The sequence below is a fragment of the Neophocaena asiaeorientalis genome, unplaced genomic scaffold (assembly GCF_003031525.2).
Source record: "Neophocaena asiaeorientalis asiaeorientalis breed wild unplaced genomic scaffold, Neophocaena_asiaeorientalis_V1.1 scaffold314, whole genome shotgun sequence".
Lineage (NCBI taxonomy): Eukaryota > Metazoa > Chordata > Mammalia > Artiodactyla > Phocoenidae > Neophocaena > Neophocaena asiaeorientalis.
In genome coordinates, this window is record NW_020175489.1 from 97,359 (window position 1) to 106,125 (window position 8,767).

At 34.9% G+C, this 8,767-nt stretch overlaps 1 protein-coding gene across 4 annotated transcripts in view; it reads left to right on the forward strand.

Annotated features, from left to right (window-relative positions):
- ANLN (anillin, actin binding protein) overlaps positions 1 to 8,767 on the forward strand; it is a 56,918-nt gene that overhangs the window by 34,062 nt on the left and 14,089 nt on the right. The window lies entirely within an intron of this gene.

Consider the following 8,767-nt stretch of genomic DNA (forward strand, 5'->3'; position numbering starts at 1 on the left):
AAAAAAAAAAAAAAAAAAGATTCTATAGTCACTTCAGCATTGATTTTTCCGGGTACCAAATGCCAAATTAATAACTATGTCTAAACTAAAATTTATTCAGTATTGTTGACCTCCTCTTTATTGAAAGAACTATTGGTAATGTTTTAAGTAAAAGTAGAAAACTTCTGTGGTCTTAATTGGCTAATAGGTATGTTGCTATGTAGTTGATGCTCTGTTTATTAATTTTAAAATTAATGCTAAAATTATACTAATATATGCATATATTTTAGAAATTTTTTTTAGCATTTTTAATATCTTTGTGAAGATCAATCACAAGCATCTTGTGGGTGTATAGATATGCTAATTTGCAAAATGCTGGATAGTACTTTTTGTTTCATTTTAGATTCTTTTTTTTCTTTTTAATTTTTCTTTTTGGTTGCATTGTGTCTTCGTTGCTGCATGCAGGCTTTACCTAGTTGCAGCGAGTGGTGGCTACTCTTCGTTGTGGTACATGGGCTTCTCGTGGTGGCTTCTCTTGTTGCGGAGCATGGGCTCCAGGCACGCAGGATTCAGTAGTTGCAGGGTGTGGGCTCAGTAGTTGTGGCGCGTGGGCTTAGTTGCTCCGCAGCATGTGGGATCTTCCCAGACCGGGGATCAAACCCGTGTCCCCTGCATGGAGAGGTGGATTCTTAACCACTGCACCACCAGAGAAGTCGTATTTTAAATTCTTAAAACAACATTTGCAAATTAGGTAAACATAGCACTGGGGTTCTGTGAACTGTATTCCTTACTTGGTGTTGTCCCATAGCCAATTTCTATATGTAAGAAATTTCATGAATCTGTAAAATGAAAGAGATTTCAATGACATATGTTAAATATAGACTGATTGCTCTTTAAAAATTTTTTTCACTGCCATTTTAATTTAAAACGTCACACAAATTAAAAATAAATTACATGTCCATTCTCTTAAAAATTTTTTTGAAATTATAACTTAAATATCCAGCCACCTGATCTGAGTGTAAAATCAAATCAGTTTACTGGTTGTGTCCAATACTGTAAAGTCTCTTCCTGAGTCAAATACAATATAATTTAGATGAAAAATTTGTCATAGATGTGCTTTTTTGAGTGGCAGGGGGGAGCAAGTATTTGTTCTAATACCTTGTGGTTATGTAGGAGAATATTTAAGATAGTTAAGTTTAGATGTTCTTTAAATTGGTGGGAAAAATGGAAGACCTTGTATATTCACATAATAATCCCATTTGATTAAATTTGAGAGAGTAAACAAGTCTCCCATATCCTACCAGAGACCATCAGTGCAAGGGAACGTTTGCTTATTTTACTGGTGTCTTGACCAATAAAGATAAGTCATGGGGTTATCTCTGAGACCCCTTCAGAATGAGATTTCTGTTGAGGTTAACCCAGTGTTTGCTCTATAAATTTAGGATACCACTAATAACGGATTGCTTTCTTATTTGAGCTTAGAGATATCGGATGTAAAGTCTGACGTCCTGGAATTAAATTATTATGAATTTCAATGAGTCACACTCTCAAATCCTTTCTTTGAATAGAGAATCTAAAATAATCATAGGTTTTACTATACTTTTATGGATAAAGGGAGAAGCATATCCCCCAACTCATCTTCTGACTTAAAGAAATGTCATAGATATTTATACCTTCCAGGAAATGGAGATGTCAATTTAAATAGTATTAGGGCAAACACCTGTGAGGTAAAACAAATGATTAGCACTGTAGAATTTTGAGGTTGTAGGAAGAGTGATTAGGTGTTTTGGTGTGTCCAAAGCTATCCTGGTTTATGCCTGTTGGTCTGGTTTAATTATTAACAGGTATAATTATTCTTGCTCAGAAATATCCTGACGTATAAAAAATTATACAGTCACCCTGATTATAGGGTACATTTTACACCTCTTAACAATAATCTTTGAGGTGCTGATAATCTTAAAAGACCATTTTGTTAAACAGAAAACAGAATAGGATCATACATTTTCGCACGTCTCCGCACTTGACAGGGTGTAGTAACATTGACTCTTCTGTGAATATTCTCAGTTCACTTCAGGACAAGCTTCTAACCAAGAATATTGTCTACTTTTCACAGCTGTAGAGTAAGAGGGAAATTTTCTTCTCATCTTTCTGAGATTCTTCTTACCAGGAGCGTTCGCTAGGCTAAATAGTAGAATTCTATTAATTAGCATTGAGAGGCTAAGGAACTTAACATTGACAATATAGAAAAGAAAACGGCAAGGGAATTTATAACAAATATAATAATGAGGCGTATGATGTTTTGACTCTACATTATAGATGCCTTTGAAATTCAGAAAGTTGAAGGTTTATTTTATGGAGTTAGTCTCTTGAAATCCATACTTTTTGGCCAAGAATCCCCCGTTTAACTTATCTTTATTAGGTTGGAGGACTAAATTTTTGGAAACTAATCTTACAGTAAAAATTTTCTAATTTAGACTGAACTAAGATTATTCCAACAGGTTGTCATTCTTCTTCACTGGGCAGCAGGAATGACAGACTAAAGCATCCCCCTTTCTATCTTGACCCAGAAGTCAACATGACTTTAAGTATTTGGATGTTACCATTTTACTCTAATGATACAACTTCTCCAATTGAATTTTTCTTATATTTGTAATCTTTAATTCACATTCAGAATCATTTTAAATTATCACATGTACTTAAGCAGCTTTTATAATTTAAAAGATACTTTTGACATGCGGTCTCTTCATTATTAATAGACTGATAAGAATGATTTGTTTAAAAATATTTCTTATGTGAATATTTTCATGCTAGACAGAAAGCATGATTTTATTGGGAAGAAAATATCAGTCCCTCAAACTTCCAACTAGTAAGAGCAACATAGTCTCAATTTTAGGCACTTAGTTTTTGTTCTGTCAACTTATGCTTCGTGTATTTTAAAGCTATGCTATTAGGTGCATAAATATTTAAGATTATTATATCTTCTTGATGAATTGTTAACACTTTCTCTCTGGTAGTCATCTTTATCTTAAGGTCTACTTTGTCTGTTATTAATAGAGTCACATCAGCTTTCTTATGATTAATGTTGGTATGGTATATCTTTTTCCATTCTTTTTTTTTCCCCCCTGGCCGTGCCACGTAGCATGCGGGCTCTTAGTTCCCCGACCAGGGAACCCATGCCCCCTGCAGTGGAAGCGCACAGCCCTAACCACTGGACTGCCAGGGAATTTTCTCTTTTTCCATTCTTTATTCTCAACCTGTCCGTATATGTCAAATTAGTGTATCAGAAGCATATTTTATGGTCATATTTTGTTAGTCAGTTTAACAATTTTTTATCTTTTCATTAGAGTGTTTAGTACATTTATATTTAATGCAATACTAATATGGTTGGGTTTAGTCTACCACAAAGCAGGCATACTTATAGCCTACAGGCAAATCTGGCTCTTGGCCTGTTTGTTTTTTTTTTTAAGTTACTTTTGTCACAATTAATGAACTGATATTGATATAATAGTAACAAAAGTTCAGCAGCCTGTTTTTGTAACTAAAGTTTTTGACACAATCATGACCATTTATATATTGTCTATGGCTGCTTTCATGCTACAATGGCAGATTGAATAGTTGTGACAGAGACTGTATGGTCTGCAAAGTCTAAAATATTAATTGTCTGGGCCATTACACGAAAAGTTAACAGACCCTGGTCCTACTATTTTGTTCTTTATTTTTTATTTGTCTCATCTGTTCTTTGTCATTTATTTTTCCTTTCTTGACTACTTCTAATTGAGTATTTTGGTAATCATTTTTATCTTTTCTGTTGGCTTTTTAGCTATACCTCCCTGTATTCTTTTTCAGTTATTGCTAAGGATTACAATATGCATCCTTAGCCTATTACTATTACTACAGTCTATATTGAAACACAATTATTCCTCTTCATGTACCTTACAACAGTTAGAACCTTGCAACAGTATAATTCTATTTGCCCACCCCATTATGTTTTAATTCTACCTTTATTATAAACCCCAATGTGCACTGTTATTTTTTAATCAATTTTAAAAGAAATTTTAAAAATATATTTTAAAGAATTGTCATTTATATTTATTGGTTCTTATGTTCTTCATTCCATCTTGTAGAGCCAGGCTTCCATCTAGGATTATTGCCTTCTCAGGAAGAAGTGTTTTTTTTGTTTTTTAATTTTTTGTAATATACTTCTGCTGGAAATGAATTCTCTAACTTTTGTTTATCCAAAGATGTCTCTCTTTACATTGTCTTAATTTCTGAAGGATATTCTTCTTGGATATATATAGACTGCTAGGTTGGCAGGTTTTTTCTTTCAGCCACCCCTTTAAAGATGACATTTTATTGTTTTCTGGCTTTGATTGTTTCTGATAAGAAGTCAGCCATCATTCTTATCTTTTCTGCTTTTATTTTTATTTTTTTATATTGTCGCCCTCGCTGCTCGGCTTGCAGGATCTTAGTTTCCTGTTCAGGGATCAAACCCGGGCCCCCAGCAGTGAAAGTGCCGAGTCCTAACCACTGGACCGCTGGGGAATTCCCCTTTTCTGCTGTTAATATTTTTAAGTATTTTGATTTGTGACAGTTTGACCCTAATCTGCCTAGGTGTGGTTTTCTCTGTCATACTGGGTTATTTCTTTATCATACTAAGTTTCGATGACCTTTACGGAGCTGTAGTTCATGTGTTTCATATGTTTTGGCAAATTCTCAGCCATTATCTTGTCAAGTATTTCTTCTGCACTGTTTTCTTTTCTTTCTAGGACTCCAGTTAAATGTATGTTGGACTCTTGACTATGTTCCTACAGGTCTATGGCACTCTTTCTGTTTTTAATTTTCCTTTGTGTTTCATTTTGGATCATTTCTATTTACCAGTCTTTGAGTTCATCTATCTTTTTTTCTAATGTACCCCAGTTTCCTGTAAAGACCATCCAATGAATCAATTTCAACTTTTTTTTTATTGTAAAATTTCTATTTGGATCTTTTTTAGAGCTTCTATTTCTCTGTCGAAATTCTCCCTCTTCTCACCCATTTTTGTCCATGTTTTCCTCTAAATTCTTTAACAAATTATAAATGTCTCTGTCTTGTAATTCTAACATCTAGATCATCTGTGGATCTGCTATTGACAGGGTTTGTTTTGTTTTCTTTTGATTAAAGGCCACCTTTTCCTGCTTTTTCATGTCTTGTAAAACTTTGAAACTGTAGGCTAGATGTGATGTGATGTGATGTTGTTATGTTATGTTATAAAAGAACAGTAGAGACTGAAGTAGGTGGTAATAACACCCTCTTGTCTCTCAGTATAATCAGAAGTTGAGCTGAGATAGTGCTTTAGTTAGTTGGATTCAACTCTTGTTTCAAATGCTCCTTTCAGTAGAACTTTGAGATCTAAATTCTGAAAGTCTACAAGCTTTCTTTTTGCTTTCCAGATCTGCCTCTGGCTTGTGGCATTAGCATTTACTCAGCAAAATTCTGGAGAGTGGGGGAGATTGGCAGGTAGGGTGGGCTAGCTCTGACCCTTGGCTCTTTTGAGATGGTCATCTAGGTAGACAGCCTTCATTTAGCTGTTAAAGACTTACACTGGTTTTTTCTTTTCCCTGCAAAATTCATTGCCAGCATGCTTCTCTGTCAGTTCTTGCTCCCAGGGAATAAAGTGGTCACCGCTGATTTGGCTCACCCAGGACGGGTACATTCCTTACTGGAATTTGGTCCATTAAATTTTTTTTGCTTGCACAACTCTTAGATAGCTTTAAGGAAAATAAGATATTCTTAGCTTATACATTGTTTTCTTGCTGTTGCAGTAGAAAGGTGGTCTTTTGTGACCTTTCACATCCTAAGTGGAAGTGGAGCTCTGAGCATGTAATGAAAGTCAAACTCCTTTCTGTGTATCGCCCTGACCAAGCACACTGTAGTAATTTAATGGACAGAATTTAGATATACTTTTGTGTGTGTCTCTGTAGCTAGCAAATCAGCCATGGTTGGGAGTGAAGAGTCATTACATCATGACAGTAATTGCATCTGGTGTGGATTTAGGGCATTCCAGACCATCTCCATATTGAACTTAAATGTCTTTGTCAGATAGATTTCAACATAGGCTTTCACTACTAGGTCTATGTTAGTGGCTTTCTGCCCTCTCTGTAATGCAGACTTGTGTTTGATATGGGGTCCTTAGTTTTAGAAATCTGCCTGGAAGTAAAATGATACAAACATTTGATGAAAATTATTGTTGATTGGCTCTATATTATATACATTATAGAGTAACTTTATTTTTCTCTATGTATAACCTACTAGGTAATTATTGCTTAGATAACTTTTGTTCTTTGGTGGTAAATTTATATGTGTGTATATGTATGTGTGGATGTATATGTAGATGATATGGCATGTATCAGTACTTCATTATTTTCTATGGCTGAGTACTATTGCATTATGTTATACACTACACTTTGTCCACTCATCTGTTGATGGACATTTGGTCTGTTTCTTTTTTGGCTATTGTGAATAACGCTGCTATAAACTTGGGCGTACATATACCTGTTTGAATACCTGTTTTCAGTCTTTGGGGGTATATATCTAGGAGAGGAATTGTGTGGTTATATGTTAATTCTGTTTAACTTTTTGAGGAGCCACCAAACTGTTTCTCATAGTTCCTGAACTGTTTGACATTCCTATCAGTAATGTCGGTTCCACTGTCCCCACATCCTTGCTAAAGCTTGTTATTTTCCGTATTTTTGATTATAGCCATCATAATGGGTGTGAAGTGGCACCTCACTGTGGTTTTGATTTGCATTTCCCTAATGACTAATTTTTGGGTTTGGAGGGTTTTTTCTTTTTTTGGCTTATACAACAGAAGTTTATTTTTTCACAGTTCTGGAGGCTAGAAGTCTAAGATCAGGGCACTGGGAGGGTTGATTTTTTTCTAAACCCTCTTTCTTTAGATTGTAGATAGCTGTATTATGTGTCTTCACATGGTCTTTCTCTGTATGTGTGTCCAAATCTTCTCCTTCTATGAGGACACAAGTTACATTGGATTAGGGCCCATCCTAATGAACTAAATTAACCTTAATTACTTCTTTAAAGACCCTATCTCCAAATACAGTCACATTTTGTGGTATGGGGAGTTAGAACTTCAACATGTGAATTTGGTTAGGGATGGGGAGGGGACACAACTTAGTCATAGCATGGTTTAAGCTATAGCATGAGTTTTGGGATTATCAATGTTGGAAACATACTTGTATCTAAAGAATAAGGAAAGCTTTATAGATACAGAATGATTTAACTTTAAAACAAGCAATAAAAAAATCTGCTTTCAATAACTTATTGTTGGTTTTGTAATTTAGCTTATGTTTATTTTGGTGCAAAGCAATGTGCTTCCAATAAAAGAATCAGATTCCTTTTTACTCATTCCTCAGTAAATGGTTCTGGACACAATGGCAACTTGAGATTTCCGTTAAAATCTTCGTCCTTATCCTCACCTTCATCATTATTGTCACCATCGTCATCAAGCTAACAATTATTACCTAACGACTATTGATGTTGAACATCTTTTCATGTGTTTGTTGGCTATTAGTATATCGTCTTTGAAGAAATGTCTATTCAAGTCTTTTGCCAATTTTTAAGTTGGATTGTTTGGAATGTTTTAATTGAGTTGTCTTTTTATTTTTGAGTTATAAGAGTTCTTAATGTATTCTAGATACTAAACCATTATTAGATACATGATTTGCAAATATTTTCTCCTGTTTTGTACATTGTCTTTTCACTTTCTTATGCTTTGATACACAGAAGTTTAAAATTCTTTATTGTAATAAATAATACGTAACATGAGATCTACCGTCAACAAATTTTTAAGTGTACAATATTATTAACTGTAAGCACAATGTAGTGCCGCAGATCTCTAGAAGTTTTTCATCTTGGATGAGTGAAATTCTGTACCCATTGAGCAGCAGCTCCCTTTTCCCCCCTCCTACCAGTCCCTGGCATCCACCGCTCTACTTTCTGCTTCTGTTGAGTTGGCTACTCTTGATACCTCATACAAATGGAATCATGTAGTATTTGTCCTTTTGTGACTGACTTATTTCATTTAGCATAACGTCCTCAAGGTTCATCCGTGCTGTAACACCTGACAGGATTTCCTCCTTTTTTATGGCTGAATAATACTCTATTGTTTGTATGTACTACATCCCCCCACGTCCCCCGGCTGCCTTCTTTTTTTTCAATAGGAGTATTTGGATACTATTTGACAAAACAAACAATGTTCTTTAAGCAAACATTTATTGAATGTCTGGATATGATTTGGCAATAAGATATGGAAACAAACATGAGAAGGACACGATAATTGACCTCAAGGATCTGCTGTGCAGAGGTGTGGGGCTGTGGGTTAGGACACATAAGAAAATATACACTAAGAGTCTCAAGGCCTAAAAGGCAAACTTTGGGCTCTGAGAAGAACAGGGTCTGGATGGCCTAGAGTAGTTTCATATACAGAAGTGGGGAGAAAGGAGGCTATACCACATTTTCTTTGTCTGTTCAGCTGCTGATGGGCATTTAGATTGTTTCCACCTCTTGGCTGTTATGAAGAATGCTACAATGAACATGGGAGTGCAAATATCCCTTTAAGAGCCTGATTTTGATTCTTTTGGATAAATTCCCAGAAGTGGGGTCGATTGATTATATGGTAATTCTATTTTAAATTTTTTGAGGAACCTCCCCATACTGAAAAGTTTTTCATTTTTTTTTTTTTTACTCTTTTTTTTTTTTTTTTTTTTTTTTTGGTTTTTGGGGCCTCTCTCTT